The following is a 20032-nucleotide window of genomic DNA, read 5'->3' as shown; positions in this document are numbered from 1 at the left end:
GAATTTTGAGACTGTTTTTCAATTTCTGTTAAGGATTATGTTGTAATTTAGATGAAGTGTGTAGATTGCTTTTGATGGCGTAGCTGTTTTCACACTATTACTCCTATTAATTTATTAGCACCAGAGGTCTTTGCATATTCTGGTATCTTCTTCAGTTTCTTTCTTTAGTGTATTAAAGTTTTCAGTGTACAAGTTTTTTATTTCTTAGTTTGATTTATCCCAAGATACATGTTTCTGAGGCCACTGTGAATGTGATCCTTTTCCAGATTTCTTTCTCAGTATGTTTGTTGGTGGTGTATAGGAAGGCTACTGGATTTTGTGTATTTTGTATCCTGCTACTTTGCTGAATGTATGTCAGTTGCAGCTGTTTACTGGTTGAGTCTTTAGAGTCTTTTATGTGTAAAACCATGTTACCTGGATATACTTTGACTTCTTACTTTCCTGTTTGTGTCTCCTTCGACGGATTCTCTTGTTTTACTACCCTAGCTAGACTTTAAGCACAATATTGAATGGTGTAGGCATCCTTACCTTGTTCCTGATTTAATTTTTCTCCATCATGACCCTAGCTATGCACTACATTTCCTCCCTTTTCTCCCCTAAAAGGCCCTGTTTTGGATATATATTGAACATAATTGTAACAGTCATGTAAGCTATGATGTATAATAGATACTAAAAGTGTCTATTAATTTTGTCGCTTTAGATAAAGAATTCTATCTTTTATCTTAATATGAAGAATTAATCATTTTACATCTGAATTAGGTTTTGACTTTAGCTTGTATTATCATTTGAAAACTATCTTTTTAATTTATATCATCTTTTTAAATGTCAAACAACTTAAAGTTGGATTATGAGGCTCTAATTAGTCTTTAACCTTGTTAGAAATCTGAGAATGAATTATTATTTGGAAATATAGGATATAGTATAAAATATAGTTTTTAAAATTTAAGAATTTGTTAAAACGTTGGAGCATCTGTGTTTAGTCTTTTGACCTGATATGAATATAAACATACATATATTTTATATATTTCATCTTGAATGAATTATGCTGGGCAACAGACCTTGACATGAAGTAGAAACTATGAAGGACTAGTTTGTTCTGTCTTGGCAGAGCTAAACTGTCAACTATTTTGCATTGTGTGTCTTTTTTTGGACAGTATTTTTTTGTGTGTAGATGAATAGGGCTATTTTTGCCTAGTGGCTATCTTTCTACAGTTGGAATAACTCTATGTGGAGGTTTTGATGTTTAATTTTTCCTTTGAAGGGGAATTTTTCCTTTGTCAGGAGTAGATATGCCTCATTGTCAAATGATCTTTAATAATGAAATAATATTAAATGTCACATTATTTATCATTATTGTCACATTGTAGTTTTTGATGTTTTAGAAGGCTAGCTATATAAAGTATATCTGAACTCTTAAAGAATTATTCTTAGCAATTTCTATTTGAGTAATATTGAAAAAATTATAATTAAATTAAAATCTAATACTACTATAAGTTTACTATCTGGCCCAGTTATTTAATCATCTTAAACAGTTTGTAATAGCAGCTATTAGAAGGACTGAGTCAAAGCCTTATATTTTTAAATGAGTTGATTAGGCACAATCTCTAAGAGTAACCATATAAATTTTAATTATTGTATCCATATATAAAGGTTAATATTAATGAAAACCTTAAATCTGTAACAATATATAAATATATCAGTGTAAGAAATTATAACTTTAATTTTGTGTCAATTATAAAGATTTCAACCAAGTAAAATTCTGGCTACGTGTTTTGTTTAAGAAGAATTGAGTAATCTATCCCATATAATGTGCCTGTATATTGACTACATGCTGAGATATGCCTCCTGGATCTCTAGACTCTCCAGAATTTTATCATGAAGGGATGTTGGATTTTGTTAACGCCTTCCCTCCATCTAGTAAGATGGTCATGTGGATTATATCCTTGAGTTTATATGGTGCATTATATTTATTGATTTATATATGCTGCACCATCCTTGTATCTCTGGAATGAAAGTGACTTGATCATGATGGATTACATTTTTGATTTGTTCTTGAATTTTATTGAGAATTTTCATGTTTATTTGTATTGAGGAAATTGCTTTATAACCGTTTCGTTGCATTTAGTATTTTATTGCTTTTTTTTATTAGTGTTTTATTTCTGGTTTAATAAATTAATCAGTTTATTACTGATTAATAAAATAAATCAGTATTTCATTTCTGGTTTCAGTATTGGGAGTGTTACTGGTTTCATTCAAAGGGGTTTGAAAGTATTCCTTCCTTTTCTGTATCAATATACAAATATATCAGTGTAAGAAATTATAACTTTAATTTTGTATCAAGAATAAAGATTTCTACCAATGTAAAATTCTGGCTATATGTTTTGTTTAAGAATAAAGTTAGCTATCTATCCCACATCATGGACTTGCATTCTATTTTATGGGATAATTTGAAGAGTATTGCTGTTAGTTCTTAGAGGTCTCATCAAACCTTGTGCCTCATCCAACAAATGCCAGGGTTTTATGAGGTTTGAGGTTTTCTCATAGTGCTTTGATCTTACTGGTTATTATGTGTCCATTTAAATTCCTTAATTCATCTTGATTTAACTTTGGTAGGTCACATTTTCTAGAAACTTATTTATTTCATTTAGATTTTTACAGAATTAGAATACAGATCTTTTAAAAGTACGTCCTTTCAATTTCTGAATTTTCTGTGTTTGTTGTAACTTCTTACTTCTCACCTCCAATTTTATTTCCTTCTTTTGATTAATTGGCTTATACTTTGTCAGTCTTGTTAATCTTTTCAAAGAACCCGTTCTGCCTTTCATTGATTGCTTGTGTTGTTGTTTTATTTCTATTTCATTGACCTCATTCCTGATTTTGATGATCTCTTCCTGTCCACTGTTTGGGGGTGTGGTTTAATTTTGCTTTCTAAGGACTTCAGTGAGATTAGTACTATAAATTTTCCTCGTAAGACTGCCTTCATTATGTCCCACAAATTTGAGTATGTTAGTATTTAATTATCATTCAATTATAGGAACTTAATTTTTTTTCTTTATTTCACCCTTAACTTATCATTCAGTAGTTTGTTGTTTGGTATCAACAATTTTGTGTATTTTCTCTTGTGTTTTCTCATATCTAGTTGTGTTTCACTGAAGTCTGAGAGAATTACAGATGTTACTTCCATTTCCTAGATTTTTTGAAACTTGCTTTATCTTTTAAGAACAACTATTACAAAATCTTGTTTTCTAGTATAATCTGCTAGCCTGTGCCTTTTTATGAGAGAATTGAGTCTATTATTATTTAGAGTTAATGGTGGTTATAAATTCTCTTAATTTGTTTTTATAATAGGAAGTTTTCATTTTTCCTTCAATTTCAGTGGATACGTTTGCTGGGTATAATAGTACAGCTTGACATTTGTGATGTTTCAGAGATGGGTCCTGAGATCTCTTCAGTTCACTGAGGGCACGACACTGACTAGTCTCATCTGCCATATAGGGGAGGTAAAACATGAGCACACACACTAAGACCAGAAAAACAGTAAACTATGCCTGGGCAGGGTGATACCCGGAAACTCTGGTGGTGTCTTACTGTAATGGTCCTGATGTGCATGCAGCCTTACCTGATCTGGGTATAAGATTGAAAGACTAATCGAACCATGCAGTAGCTAGTTCCCTCTAAAGTATCCCTCGGGAGAGTTGGTATTCTTGCTTAGGGGCCTAAGGTGGGACAATTGCATTATACATGGGATAAGTTACATAATCTTAGGCATAATTATGATTTGGCTATTGTTTTCATTTGGAAATTAAGTATGACATAAAAAATGATTGTGTGGACAAGCAGTGGACTTGTGATGGCTAATCTTGTTCACCAACTTAACTATATCAAATTTAATTAAAACCCAAGTATATGGGCACACATGTTAGGGATTTTTTTTCTTGGTTGGAATATTTGAGGTAGAAAATCTACCCTAAATCTGGATCATTTGAGGTCAAAGCTTAGAATATATCTTTCAGGCCTTCTACTTTTAAAAGTTTCTGTCAAAAACCCAAACCAAAACCAAAAACAGGTGTTAATTCTGATCGACTTAACTTTATAAGTAATTTTACCTTACTCTCTTGGAGCTTTCAATATCCTTTCCTTGTTCTGTGTTTTTAATGTTTTAGGTGTTCTGTAAATCTTTGGTATTCAGATCCCATCTCTTTAGGGAAATGAGAAATGTTCTATTATTTCATTAAAAAATGTTATCTATGCCTTTGCTAAGGTGTTCTTTATGCTCCTAATTCAAAGGTTTCATATTTTCATGGTTCCCCAAAGCTCTTGCATTTTATACATTATTTTACATTTCTCGTTGACTTTTACTTTGCTGTCTAGCCCTGACCCTGCCTTTACTCATGCAGTTCCTTCTGTTTGTGAGGCTCTTCACTGAGTTTTCAATTTGGTTATTTAGTTTAGCATTTCAGTTTGGCTTTTCTCCAGCATTTTTCTTGAGCTCATTCTTTGAAACTGATGTTTTATATCCCTTCATAAATGTTCCCCTCCTCACTGCTCCCATACCCTCTCTGCAACTTCATTCTGCTCTGTTCTGTATATTTTTCAGATTTCAACTTGTGGTAATTAATGCAGCCAACTTCTGTGTCTTGTTATATTGGAAGCATGGAGCTCATTTATGAGTTCACAGGTTAGAGATTGCCTTGCGTTCCAGGTGAAAACCAGACTTGAGCTTTTTAACTCTGAACTAATACAGACTACTGGAATATTTGAAATGGAACTGAATGTATTTGGCAGTGTGAAATAAGACCAGAAATGGAAGGTTATGACTTTTAAGTGTGCTGTGATTGGGTGTGAATTTAAAGGATAGGTGGAATTGCAATGGTTGATATTGATTTTTTACTTGGCAGGATGTAGGATTACGTAGGCAGTAAGACTTTGAACATGCCCATGAGGGATTATCTAGGTCAGGTTAATTGATGTTTGAAGAGTACCTTAACTGTGGACTTAATGGGCTGTCGTCCTGGACTGAATACAGAGGAGAGAATGAGCCAGACACTAGCATTCCTTTCTTTGGTTCAAGACTACATAATCGATGAGAATAGTTTTCTCAAGCTTCTGCCACCATGCTTTCCCCACCATGATGGACTGTACCCTGTAACCATGAGACTAAACATACCCTTCCTTCATTAAATTTATTTTTGTGGGCATTTTCTTGCAATAGTGAGAAGAGTAACTAATACAGATAGATAAGTAAAATCATGAAGTGTCTTTCTGTGTCTTCCTTATTTTACTTGGAGTTCTTTAGGCTTTTTCTCGTTCTGAACAAAGGATTTCTATCTTTTTTGAAAGGCTGAATAGTATTTAGTTGTGTGTCTATGTCATACTTTCTTTTCCCACCCATGCATTTGTGCCATTAGACTGATTCCATCATTTGGATGCTGTCAATCATGCTGCACTGAACCTGGGGGGACAGAGATACCATTCAGATATGTCTTTTGGTTATATAACTTTAAGTGAAATTAATGGGAACTTCATTATTCTATTTACTCTTTTTGAGGAACTTCCACACTATATTTCATAATGGTTATACTTACATCCCCCAATAGTATACATGCATTCCATTTTTTAATGTGTTTGCCACCATTTTCCCCCTGGGAGCCATTCTAATATGTTTGTGAAATGAAAGACAGTGTTTTTCAAAATGTCATTTCATTCTTTAATGGAAAAAGTCATTAAAATATGAAATACCCTGAATTTGCAAGCCACCGTCACACAGAGGCCATGCTAATCTCTGAATCATTCCAATTTTAGTATATGTCCTGCTGAAGCAAGCACAACTATTATGGCTTTAGTTTATATTGATTTTGATACTTGGCAATGTTTATCTACTGGCCATTCACATATCATTGAGATTAATTTATTTGCCCAGTTTTAATTGGATTATTTGAATTCCTACTATGAATTGACTTCAGTACACATTATGAATATTAGCCCATTATCACTTTCAAGGCTTACAAATATTTTTGTCTTATTTTACCCAGATAAAAATACCTTACCACTAGGCAATTTAAAAGTTACACAAATATATTGTTCATAATTTTGGAGGCATCAAAAATTCTGTGGTAAAGGGTCACTTTCTGCTTCAAAGAGGGCACCTCATTGCTTTTCTTATGAGGTAAGCCAGGTTCCCTGAAGCCTGTTCACGCTAGCACTCTCCTGATCATGACAGCAGAACTGTAAAGCACTCATGAAAAGTCTCTCTCGAAGGCCCTACCTTGTAATGCCATCATCTTGGTGATCGGATTTCCACGACATTCCCACTCTTTAGTCTGTCTCCTTACTTGGTTGGATCTTTTGCTGATAAGCATTTTAGTTTTAATGTAATCCCATTAGCCTGTTTTTTACTTTTGTTCTCTGTGATTTCAGGGTTATATTTGGGGGAAAAATTGTTAAGAGCTCTTACCCAATCTTTGCTTTACTAGTGTCTGAGGGACTCATTTGAGTCCCTAAGATGTTTGGGTTGCTCTTTGTACACAGTCCTGCTTCTTACACTATGGGTGTTGATCCCTTATGGGTTCATGTAACCAGAAACGGAAGTCACCATAGTCAAAGTGTTCAGAACATGCAACAACTAAATCTAAATCAAGCAAATAATGAATCCTGCATTCCTGGCAAAGCTTAGCTAGGTTTCATCAAACAAATCTACTAGACTTGGATGTGAATCATAGCTTTGCATTGCAGGGGTCACTACAGTGCACAGATCCGAAGCTCAAGATGGAGATCACTGTGATTCTTACTGGAACAGTGTGGAGCGATGTCACTGGTGAGGCAGGTACAAGATAGAAGGAGGCCTGTCATTGGATGAGAAGGAAAGATGGGTGGGAGAAAAGTTTGAAGGAAGAGGAGGAGACCTGAATGGAGGAGGAGGAGAGAGAGGGAGTGGCCGGGGACAATATGGCGGGTGATGTTAAGATTCCACGCTGTACCTTTACAGGTTGTTATATATGTCTTTAAGGGATGGATGTGTATAGGGCTTTATATGTTTAGGTGGGCAATTATATGTTATCAATTGGGTCAAAGGTTGTTGTGTTGTGTGTTCTTTTTTGTGACGGTTTGAGTGTAGGAAAGTGTGCGACGGCTGGAGACTCTGGGCCGCATTGGGGTTGGGATGTGTGTTTCTGGCAGGGAAACCTGCCTTGGGAACTAGATAGGTAGAGAGACTCAGAAAGAGGCCTTCGGCAGTGTGATACGGGATGGAGCAAAGCAGGTGAGAGGCTTTGCTGACTGAGAATTAAGATATCCAGCAGATATTTTGGGGCACTGCGGTGCCAGATCTAGCAGTAAAAGACAGCATTTTATTTTTTATATTTTTTTTTACAATAGAACAGTTTCCTGCTCTTTAGAAACAATAATTTATTTGCAGAAAAATATTTCCTTATCATCATTCTCCAGCACGCAAATTTGGATTAGTATATCCAAATTGTAGATATTGCTAACTAGAGTTTCATTTAAAACAGTTTGTCCAATGAATGCAGTGTGGAGTCACAAACCCTTAATCCTAGCACTGTGGGGCACAGGAATCTAGGGTTCTATGAATTTGAAACCAGCCTGGTCTACAAAGGGAGTTCCCATCAAACATGTCGGGGAAAAAAAAAAAAAAACAAAGAAAATAAATTTGGCTTTGAGTTGGGATGGAATGTCCAATCATTTCTGAAATAACTCTGAATCTTTGTATGTTATTTTGCACTGCATAGTTAAGTGAACTTCTCAGTACTGATGGTTATAAAATCAAAATATCCATCAACTCTGGCAAACACTGGAGATGCTCTCTCTATAACCCATGGTATCATATACTCAGCCAATATCTAATTCTTGATGAAAAGCAATCAAGTCTCATCTCGTTAAGATGCACATTTGCTTTCATTTCAATAAATGGAAATACTGCATGTATACCAGAGAGCTGTGGGAAATAAACCTGTTATGTATCAGTGAGTGGTTGCTTTGTAAGCCAACTGCTATACACCTATAAATATCAGGGGAAAGGAAATCCCGGTGTGTGGCATCAGATAAAGCTTTGATACCCTTTTATCTTCTTCAGATGAACATCCACTTCCTCAGAACGATTTATTAAGGAGGGTATCCACTCCCCGTGGTGTGTTCTTGGTATCTTTGTTGTGATCCACCTGGAAATAAAAGTTTAGTTTAATGTCTTCAACTGGTAACTGTTTAACTTTGATTAAAAACCCACTTCTACCTTCCCCCATCTGTTTTTGTTGCAACTTACATTTTTTATATGGTATATCCATTGACAAACCATGATAGCTATCATTGCTTTTAAATATAGTCTCATCTCTTGGCTGTATTACACATATGTGACTTAGCAACCACCATTATAGTACTGAGAATACTCTGCCTACTTGGTTTTTACCATGATTTCTATATTTTCATGTTTCTGTGTTATTAGTTGAACTATTTTTCCCCCCTGATTTTCTGGAGAGTTGTTATAGCTACTACTGAAAGTCGGGTATTAAGATTTCCAAGTTATTGTTCTTTAAAACTAACTGTTATTATCATACGTGTATATGTACTGGAGCAGGTGTGTGCATGCTGACGTCAAGGAAGTCTTTGTCCAGTCTCTTCTCTCCCAACTATTTAAGTAAAGGGGATTTGTCAGGCTTTTAGGCAAGCATCTTTATCTGCTGAGCTATTTGTCTGGCCTTCCATTATTACTATATTGCTTTTCCTTTCAATTCTGACAGTAATGTGAGGCTGCATATATAATAATTATATTTAACATATGATTATTAACTATATACCTATAATTCCTGTCATCTTGATGAACTGACCCATTGCCACCAGCAAGATCCATCTCTTAAACAGTCCTTGTCTCGAAGTCTCACTTGATCTGATATAGATGTAGCCACTAGAGCTCTTCTGGCTCCTGTTTGCATAGTTTTGTTTCTATTTTACCTTCAGCGTATTTGTACGAGTCACTGAATATTAATATGCCTCTTAATGATGGCCCACTGTGGAGCTGCTCCTTTTGAAATTCATGTTTTCAACCTTCACCATTGGCTGGGAGAGTCTGATGCACTTGGTTTCTGATAAAGTAGGATTTATGCTGTCACTTTACTACTTTCTATGACCCTCTCTTCCTCCTGATCTTGTCTGCAATCCCCTTTTAGTTATCTAGTGTATAATTCTACTCACTTCTTGTTTAATTAGGTGTTTTATCCTCTTACTGGTTACCCTGAAAACTATACCACTTAACCTTTAACAGTTACCAACCATGGGGTTGGGGATTTAGCTCAGTGGTAGAGCGCTTGCCTAGGAAGTGCAAGGCCCTGGGTTCGGTCCCCAGCTCCGAAAAAAAAAAAAAAAAGAAAAAGAAAAAAAAAACAGTTATCAACCTGCTTCTGTGTAGCTTTCTTTCCTATCCCACTTATGTTGTTTTTGTCCTAACTTACCAATACCATGAATGCACTAATTAGAATGAAGAGATGAGTCATACATAAGACTATCAAAGTACAAATGTAAAATCACTCAGATGCAACTTGAAGAATCCATCATTCTCATCATTCACACAGAATGGGCTCACTGGCCCAGAGTCTACTGAACCCCAGATCATCACCATCTAAGTCCAACACGACCCCTTGCCACACAGCGATGCCTTTTCAGAGAAAATGACTTTGATAAGTATTTGCTCTTGGTTTGTTTGAGCTTTTCAGCAACTACAGTGTCATTTGTTTGGAGGTCATGGAAATGGGCTAAGCTTTTCTGCAGATATACTTGTTCCCGCCTTCACATCTAAGAAACCAGATATGAATCTGAGGGCTACTGTACACGACAAGTGTACAGTCTGGTACAAGCTGTAGTACTGTTGTTGTAGTGAAATAAGTGACCAAGGCTACTTACGGAGGGATGAGTTTACTTTGACTTACCATTATGGAGAATCAGGGTTCATAATGGCAGGGCGGGGCAGCAGGCAGGGATGACCAGAGCAGGAAGCTGACCGCTCACATGGTGAACTTCAAGTGTGAGGTAGACAATATGAACTGGATCAGGTGAAGGCTTTTAAACTTACAAACACACCCCAGTGACATCTCTTTCAGCAAGCCCACACATCCTAAACCTCCATGAACAGCGCCACCAACTGGGAACTAACTACTTAAAATGGCCAAGACTTGAGGGCTGAGGTGGGGACGGCAAAATTACTTACTCCACACAAAAAAAGTTGTTTCTTTGTTTTTAATGGTTTCTTTGGCTTTGACTTTCTGAGGTGGGTTTGTTTCTTGAGTCTATATTTATTTGTTGAGTTTCCAGATTTGCAAACTGGTGTGATGTTTTGGATCATGAATGTTACCTAAAAGCTCATGTGTGACAAATTTTGGGCTCCAGGATCGTACTCTGGGAGGACAGTGGAACTTTTAGGAGTTAACGCCTCATTTGTAATTGCCAGTGTTATCCTCAAAAGGGAGTGTGGGCCCTGTTTTGCTTTCTGACCCAGAAGTAAGCAGTTTTCTCCAGTACATATTCCACAGCCCTGCCACCTGGAACCCCATCAGGCCTAAAAGCCATGATCTGGTCCACTATTGTTTGAAATTTCTAAAACTGGAAGCCAAAGTTAATCCTTCATCTTCCTATCATAGGTATTTCGCCTTTCATCAAATCTGGGGGTCTTTGCAACCACTGTAACCCCAATATTCCCTTTCCTTGCTCCCTCTCTTCTTCACCTATGGCTTCCGCACCACCAAGCCCAGTGAGATGGCAGTGGTCTTGTTTCCTTTTCCTTCTGCTCCTCCAACTTGGTTATTGGGAACTGAACTTGCTTATGTTTACCATTCTTCCTCCTTAGTCTACTGTTTGCAGGCATGAGGTGCTGAAGAGATGATTCGGCAGTTGACTGTACACGCTGCTCCCTCAGAGACCTCAGAGATTCATTCCTAACACATCAGGAGGCTCACAGCCACCAGTGAACTCCAGCAAATCCAGTGCTTTCCTCTGGCCTCTGTAGACACCTGCGCTCCACCACTCCCCCTCCAAATACACATAAAGCATTTTCTTTAAAAAAAAAATTCACATCTTTTTTTTTTTTTGGTGGGTTATTATCAGAGTGAAAAACTACAGTATAAATTGCCAGAACTTTAAACCCTCTGTCTGTTCATAGTTCTCCTGTTTTCTTCAATTAAGTCTGGTCACTTCAGCACTGGATTTAAAATAGCCGCTTTAAAGTCTTTCCCGAATAAATCTATTGTTTGGCTGTTCTATGAGACTGCGTCTGGGCCTGGTTTTTAAGCCTGGGTATAAACTATACTGCTTCTTTCTGTGCTTTGTAATATTTTGGTTGGAAGACGGGTATTTTGAAAAATGAGCCAGCTCTGTTTCTCCACGATATTGCCAAGCTCGCTGTGGAATTGTTGTTTGGCACCTTTCTGGAGATGAGGTGCCATTTTCTGGGTTCCCAGTGAGGTCTTGCTATGGTACTGAGGCAGTTCTCTGAACGGAGAAGCCCCCCACTTTGTGTTCCTTGATAAACGTCCTGCCCTGCTTCGGGCACCTCCCAGCTCTGCACTCCTCTCAGGTCTTCTTGAATGTGTGTGTAACCATACAGTGCATATACGACCTCGGCTTCACTGTTTTATTTTTGAAATGCATACCTATCGGGGCCCTTTGTTTCTTTCTTAACAAAGTGTCTGTCTCCTCATTACAAATCTGTTCTCTTATTTCTTTATAGTTTTGCGGACTAGGCCGTTTGGTCCACATCATGGTTCCTTTCAAGTTCTCTTTATGTGAGGTTGTCGTTCTAGTTCCCCTCTCCATGTGGACACAGCATTCGTTATCATTTAACTTGCTTAGTGAAATGGTGTGGTGCCTTGGTCAGGAAAAAAACGAACATGACGTCTACAGGTTTGTTTCTGGACTCGCTTTGTCCATTGGTCTGTTTATCTAGTAATCTTACAGTGCTATAGTTTAACTATTGTGGCTTTACAGTGAACTATCTCTTTAACAAGAGTGCTTCAGCGAGGTGATGGAGAGCTGGGTCAGTGGCCAGGAATATTTGCTGTTCTCCCAGAAGACCTTGGTTTAGTCCCTAGTGTCCTTGTGGTAGCTCTCAACCATCTGAAACACCAGTTCCTCAAATCTGCTGACTATGAGGCACTGCCTAAGTGTAGTACACTTATATATATGCAGGCAAAACACTCACACATAGAAAATAAATCATAAAAGATTGTTACAACTATACTAAATTCTTTTTATTGCTATATATACTTTTGTAAACATCATTATTTAGTACCCATTTTACAAACTATTATCAATAGAATATTTATATTATTTTTTTACCAGCTTTACAGTACAATTGACATATGATAAATGAAACCAAACATATATACCACAGTTAATAAGCCTTTACAAATATATCTGTGAAAGCAATACCACAAGATAGTGAACACACCCACGTTTCCATATAACCTGCCAATGTCTGTGAAAGAAAACCACTGGAGTTGACACAGTATTGAATCTATAGATCCACAATGGAAAAATAGTGTCTGTATTTTCTAATCATGAATAGGGTACCCTGATTTCTTCAGTGTTCTCTCACTTAATAATCAGAGAAGTGCTATACATGCCCCTGTGTGTATGTGAAGGTGTTTTTACTGCACGGGTTGAAAAGGAAAACAAGAACCCAGACAGCTACCTCTGCATTTCTCACCTTATTCTGATCGTGGCCAGGGTTCCACCGTCTTCAGGATTTTAACATTTGACTTCTAGTTGCACGTACATGCTTAAGTCTGTAGGATGTGTGCACACGAGTGTCTCTGTGCAGAGAGGGATCCCGTTGGGCTGGAACTACAGATGGCTGTGGTCTGTCCTGCGCTGGTGTTGGGAATCGAGCTCAGTGAGGTCTTGGCTGCTGAGCCACCCCTCAGCCCCTGCCTTCTTTACCTTCTTAGATGTCAGAATCTAATTCTAAGGCTTTACCTGAGCAGAACTGTTTGCATACACAGAGTGTATACACATGTACACACATGAGCGTGGACATGTGTGTTTTTACCTACAGTCCTCAACATTTTTTACATATAATTCTTGATTATCAATAACTTCCATTATCTCAAGCACATGAATAATTTCAATGTTCCTGTTCACAAGTGGTTCTCCGTCCCCCACACCCCTCTTCTCTCTCTCTCTCTCTCTCTCTCTCTCTCTCTCTCTCTCTGTTTAATCCTTATTTTAGCTACGGTGAAGACCTTTTCCATCAGTGTTCTGGTTTAAGTAGGATTTCCTACTTAACACTACTTTAAAAAAAAACAACTATTTTTTTTTTCTCCAATAATTTTGCTCCTTTTCACTCAGTTCTGTAATGACTGGAAAGAAAAATTTAAAACTCGTTTTAGAAAACTAGGACGTTACTTTACATATAGCTTTATCACTCACTCCACAAGTTAAATAGACTGTGGGCTATTTTCCACGTGATTATGCGCACTCTTAGCAGATTACCCAAGCCACTGTTGGTTTTTGTGATTCCCTCCTGCAGGAAGTGCTATACAGAATGCTTTCAGTTTTCTCCCCGTGGCATCACTGGATTAATGAAAACACAGCATATAACAGACACAAATCAGATGTCTTCAGAGAACTGGAAATTTTCCCCCCGAGGGACCAAAGTAGAGGGTAAAATTACAAATGGGTGACTAATGGGTTTACCAACCCCATTTATTAAATGATCTTCTAAGGTTCTTTCAAAATTGTGTCTGCTTAGACCACTAGCAACTTTAAAAACATCAAAACATGACAGCCCACTAGCTCCTGAGATAGGAGGCAGACCTTTCACTGGGCATAGTTACTCCCAGAAATATGAAGTCTTTTGTGACGAGTACTTTGATACTAAACACGTAGATTTTAACGCATGACTTCATCCACCTAACACCATCAAAGCAGTCAGCTGGGCATCTTGACAGACAGACAGACACAGCCAAGTTTAACATACATGCAGATAAAACACACATAGCGCTTGTTTTAGGAGAGGTAATGTTTACTCAGACATCATCAAAGACAACACCGTTTCCATATTCTACAGAAGTACAGTAATTTACAGCTGGTTTGGTACATGGCCACATGTTAAAAAAAAACAAGTCTAATGGGAAAAGAAATGGTTCAACCTATTTCTGTGCCGTTCATCACAATTTAATAGGTGCACCACTATGTCCTGGCAGACAGCTGCACAGATTAGAAACCTAGAGCTGCTGCTCAATATACATCATTCTAGAACAAGAATAATGGAAACAAACAGGGACAGTAAGTGTGCAACTCAAGCTAGCATTCTGAAGAAACAGGACAGACGTTAGTGAAGATGGAGGACTGCCACTAGTGCACTGTCAGTACTCTGTGACAGTCCCAGTGGTATTATACATGGCACAGGATTTCTTCTTCAAATAATGCTTGGCAAACTGGATCAGGTTGACCCACATTTCTAGAGCAAAGTTAACTTAAAATGAAGGAAAACTTCATTAGATTTCTTTCTAAATAATCCTTAAAGGACCGAAATTTCATGTCTATTTGTCACGCCCAAATTTAAACAGATCCATACTTTGTGCCCTATGAATCTGCGCTGCTGCCCTAGCCACATGTGGAGCCTGAGAGCATGGAACATGGCTGCAGTGGAGGGCGGCAGGACTGCAAGCCACACAGTGAATTGTGAAGACTAATCTAAAAGGAAAAAGGAGAGAGATGGCTCCTTAATTTTGTTACATTGATTATTGTTGAAAGAGTGTTTTAAAAGATTAGGTTAAATAAGATATATTATTAAAAGTTAATTAGATTGCTCTTAGAAAATAATAATACCCTTGGGGCTCACATTACATTTCCACTGAGCACCCAGCTATAGACAATACATGATATGTTAACCTCAGAATTTACATTTAATCTTAGCCAAAAGTACAAGTGATAACCTTAGGATTTAGCATAATTTATTCAGCTGGGGTACTAAACCCCAAAATACCACAAGTGTACTTTGCACATACCTTTTTACAAAAGTTTTTCTTATTCCCCTCCAAGATACACACTTTTAACTGTAAAGAATTTAGAGATTTAATCCTTTTAAAACTCTGGATTGCTATTCTTAAGAGCTAAGGGAATTTCAATACAGACTGTCATTCCTGGCAAAGTGGTATCTATCAATGAGGACAGTTGTTTCCAGTGAAACAGCTAGCCACACTAATATTTAATGTCTGGGATATTACAGTGTACCATGATTACACTACCGTGTCCAATGTTAACTACAGCCCACTGAATGCTTTTAGGAAAATCTACAAGCAATGTAAACTATCACCCATGGTGAATTCTGATAGTAGAATATAGTATCTGAGATCTTTTTCTTCAGTGAAAGTCCCCCAATTTTATAATGTTTTTAAATTAAGCAATTAACTAGCACACAAACACTCGAGTTTAGAAAAAGCCATTTCTGTACTTTTGAAAAGTCTTCCTCTTAGTTTTCATAGCAGTATAAATATTTGGAATACTTAGACACCTCACTTTTTTGTCTCCAGCTCAGAAACAGTGATGTGATCTAGTCTAGTGTACACTCTGCTACTCTCCTAGAACAAAATACAGCAAAAATACAAAGCTGACTATCCCCATACACGATCACGCATCAGCATGCCCACCAGAAGGCAAGGCCTAATGACACTTGCACTCCGCTTGGTTCCTCACAGTTCAAGTAGGAATGTCTGTTTAAAAACTGTTTAATCATTTGCATCAGGTCAACCCACAATAGGTACCTAAACTACAATGCCATTGATTTAAAAAAAAAAATCTTCCTTGTGTCAAATATATTCTGAGGAAATGGTATGAAGTTACTCAGCCTAACTTCCCATGTTATCATTATCACTTTTAAGACAATGCAGAGCCACTGAGAATTAGAGAGAAATGGAAAACCTCCGCTACAAAGTACTGGATGTGCCAATATATAAATGGGCTGTGGAAGACAGCGAGGCTCTTCGGCTGCTGACACTCAGAGACATTTATTAAATGTGCCTTGTATAGGGAGATACTGCTTAGACTTTTCCGACTCTTGTTTTCATGTAACGAGTCTATTAAATAGTACCTTTATTATGTTTCTAACACCAGCCTAAACAAACAAGTGTAATAATTCACGTCATGCAGCAACATTTTTCACTGTCTAACATATCACTCTATAAACATATATTCCTCAGTGAAGAGAGGGCACTGTCTCCTGGGTGAGCTCTTTAGTCTGATGTTAGAGCAATAGCTAAGGACTTAGTGAATGTCTGCACTCCATCTACACCACTTCTTTAACCAACAGAAAGCCACCTGCCTTAAATACATGACATTGGATGTGGGGGCAAACGGTGGTTTCTAGGGGAGTGCTGGAGTGTCCTCTGAGTCGGTATTAGTATACATCCCAGGACACATTACACCAACCTCAGATGTTTCATGCATCACTTTGTAAATATGAGCAGAGTGTCTGTTGCATGCTGCTCGGTGCTTTTAGGAAACTGATTGCTAGGCATGAAATGAAGGCTGAATCCTTAACAATATGGGAAAAGGACAGAATAACATATAAACATACAAACCACCAAATACCTAATCAGTTTTCACAAATATTTAAATACGGCAAATGAACCTGTGTCAGTTTCCAACTTTACTGGAGGAGGCTGTCTGTCAAGAAATTGCCTTAAATTAAAATATTTTGAGCTAATAGGAAAATAAAAATTCATTGCATAAAAATCTTCTGTGTAAAAAAAAATCATGTAAGCCTAAGCTCTAGATCTTGTTAAATGTGTGAATGTGCATGCACACGTGTGCACACACATGTACGCTCACATATTTAGACTTAAAAAGAACCTCGACTTTGGTTGCAATGTTATACAATGGTATATCTTGCCTTGTATATTTAAACATGTGCATTTCTTACAAAATCGTATAGTTTACCTAAATGTGGGCAACGTTAACATAGAGCTATGCTAATACTCCTCCTCCTCCAGCATTTATCAGTTCTGACTTGTTAATCTCCAACAGTACGCACAGCATTATGTGATGCCCTGAACCTGTCTGTCTTGCATCTCACACTTGCAGAGAAAAAGAAGTTTTAGGAAGCAAAAAAGCTGTTGGTTTGCAAAACAACAGTGACTATTTTCCTCAATACAATTTTTAAAGGCTGAGAACATCAACTGAAACAAAATATAATCTCCTCCACATCCCCACAGTGGAGACAGAACACAGACGTTCTCTTCACAGCAACATTTATGATAACATCCTTAATACAACTACAGGACAAGCAGCAAGATGGTCCATATTAGATTTCGCACACTCAGAGCTAACAATTAGTAACAAGCAATATTTTGCCTTTTCTTTTTTGGCCAAAGAATATAAAATGTTGTTCTAAATTGATTAAATCTTCTACACTTTGAGATTAACAACAGACTAATAAACATCAGGGTCAGCTCTGTGGCTCACGCTTGTGTTCAGAAAGCATGAACTACGTACAGCTAACATCTTTTGAAGCACGGTTTCATCAGCAGATCAACTTAGCTGCCCTTTCTTTTTAAACCAACAGCCTCTAGTTGTTCCGTGGTGACGGGGATGGGAATGGCCTGAGAGGGTCAAGACATTGGGAGCCTGAGAATTCCTCCCACCCTAAAGCCACACAGGATACACTGGTTTCTACCTCAATTATGAACACAACATAGAGATGTATTATTCAACAATTCTCTGCAAAGCACTTTGGAATATTTACTACATATTTTTAAGAAATCAAGATGACAACTATATGCTATCATTAACTATGACAGGCCTTCCCTTCCACACACAAATTCATAGAAATTGAAATTCACCTTTTCTTTTGGTATTAGCCAGTCCCATTTCCCCCTGTGCCTGAATTTGGGAGGGAAGGCAGGTTCTCAGAATAAGGCAGAGGGTCACCTGGGACAACACCCGCTTTCTCTCTTGGCAGTGCCTGGGGTGCCTGCTTCCCTTCAAGCACAGCTGCATAGCTTTCATGTGTCTTTAATTATGCACACACCGCCCTTCAATTATGATGCCTCCAAAAGTCAAAACGTTTGCTGTCAGACAGACAGAATGAATTCTAACTTTTGGTATTCTTTGTAGAGTACATAAAAATTGCCAATTAATGAACTATAAATCAAAAGGTCTTCTCCAGTCAGTCTATCTCACTGCAACACAATGAGCCGATAAAATGTTTACACTTTTTACTACCTAAACACAAGAGTTCAGTATAAGATAACTTGTACCACAGTTAGAAAGGCACTCAAGTTAACACAATGTACAGTTTTTGAAAGACGACACTGTACGACAGTATGTGGAATTCTTGGGATAGTTTTTTCTTACTCACTGCTTCTATGAATCTGAGTTTGTGAAAATTCCTGGTACCCCAATGTGCTTCTCTAATAAAAGCAGGAGCTCATTACAAACTATGTGTGTGTCACAGGTGAGGGAACAAACACATTGGTTGGGTTTGCAGTTTCATTTAAGACAAAGATATGGTTTTTACAATGTTAAAAAACTTTAGAATAAAGCATTTAAAAAATTTTAAGGTACAATTTCTAGAAGGAAAAATAACAGTAAACCCAAAAAAAGGTTTTGGAGAAAAAAAAAGGGGGGATAGATCATTCACTATTCATTTTACAGCTGAATCTTCCCAGACACCATCTTGTGCTGAATAAGGGAAAATTGCAAGACTGAGAACATGTAGAATGTTATACGCACACATCCACATGTACGCAGACACACACACATAATGTGAACAGAGAGGAGCTGAACATTACTGAAATGACATTGTCTGTCACATATGCTTGCTATAGACCACACATAAACTCAAAAGTTTGCTTTTACACTGTATGTTACATAGCCCTTATTTGAAACTATAAGTGGCTTCTGGTGATAATCTGTACACATTTAATTCTATGAGTGACAATAAATCTGAGCTTGAGACTCAGCACCGGCAAAAACAAAGAGAAAGAACTAATGTCATGATTAGCTTAAGTCAGAGCTGTGCCCTAAGAGTAAGAAATGTGACTGGTCTGGGCCCAAAGCTTCTAAGACGGTATAAAACCCTCAGGCTTAAAAAAGGACTCAAACAGGTTCAAGGAGTACCTACAAGGTCCGCAGTTCAAGTTGGGGATTGGGCTGAGGCCTGTATAAATACAGATCAAGAAGTCTCTAAAACCCAAGAATCATTGAATGTGCCTCTGGTGCTGTGTGCACGATCTGCTCTCCCACAGCATCAGTGAAAGAAAACAATGTTCTCATGAAGTGGATGGCACTGACTTGAGAATGCTACTGTAGACAAAGAATGGCTAAGAGAAGTCCAAAGCCCCATCTCACGGCTGAGCGTTAGCAAATCTAAGCAAAGGAATAGACAGCAGCTCTAATCTCACCGACTTTACACATGGGAGCGCTCCTTAGGAATTACAGAGCTAGCCGCTATCACTCCCTTATAACTCATTAATTTCCTCATCATTATTCCATCATTCATGAGCAAAGGCAATCTTTCCCTTCTTCAAAGAGCTCGTAATCATTAATAAATAGCTACTAAGTCCTTATGATGTGCAAGCCATATGATATAATCTGGCATTGCAATTACCAAAATAAAGACTTTTAAAACAAGAACAGGGTTACGGCGAAGATCACAGATCTTACTGCCTGTTGTATGTCAGTAGATTTCTTGATACACAGGAGTAAAATCAGACACAACGTGTCAGTCTAAACCCTCTTTTCCTTTTAACAGCAATATATATATATACATATATATATATGTATGTATATATATAATGTGTAGACGAGTATGACTAAAAAAGCCCCTAAATTAGACATTTTTTTTCTCTACTGAATGAATTCACTTGGTCAAAGACAGTGGCTTGCTAGTGAGGGTAAATGCCAAACATTAAGGGAAAAGTTACAGGGAAATCTTAAGTCCTGTGAATGAACACTTGAAAATGCTAATTTCAGAAAAAATGTAGCACACAAAACCCACACAGAAACGGGATCTTTTAGATATTTGCATTTT

General features: G+C 37.5%; 1 non-coding gene across 1 annotated transcript; it reads right to left on the bottom strand.

The window, feature by feature from the left end:
* Nucleotides 1–5722: 5722 nt before the first annotated feature.
* On the bottom strand, nucleotides 5723–5826 carry Rnu6-65 (RNA, U6 small nuclear 65). The gene has a single exon (XR_005499985.1). It is a non-coding gene; the product is annotated as a U6 spliceosomal RNA (small nuclear RNA).
* Between the last annotated feature and the right edge of the window lie 14206 nt (nucleotides 5827–20032).

This window comes from Rattus norvegicus, chromosome 1 (genome assembly GCF_036323735.1).
Source record: "Rattus norvegicus strain BN/NHsdMcwi chromosome 1, GRCr8, whole genome shotgun sequence".
Classification (NCBI taxonomy): Eukaryota; Metazoa; Chordata; class Mammalia; order Rodentia; family Muridae; genus Rattus; species Rattus norvegicus.
Note: the sequence above shows the minus strand (reverse complement) of the source record. Positions and strands in the feature narration are given on the sequence as shown.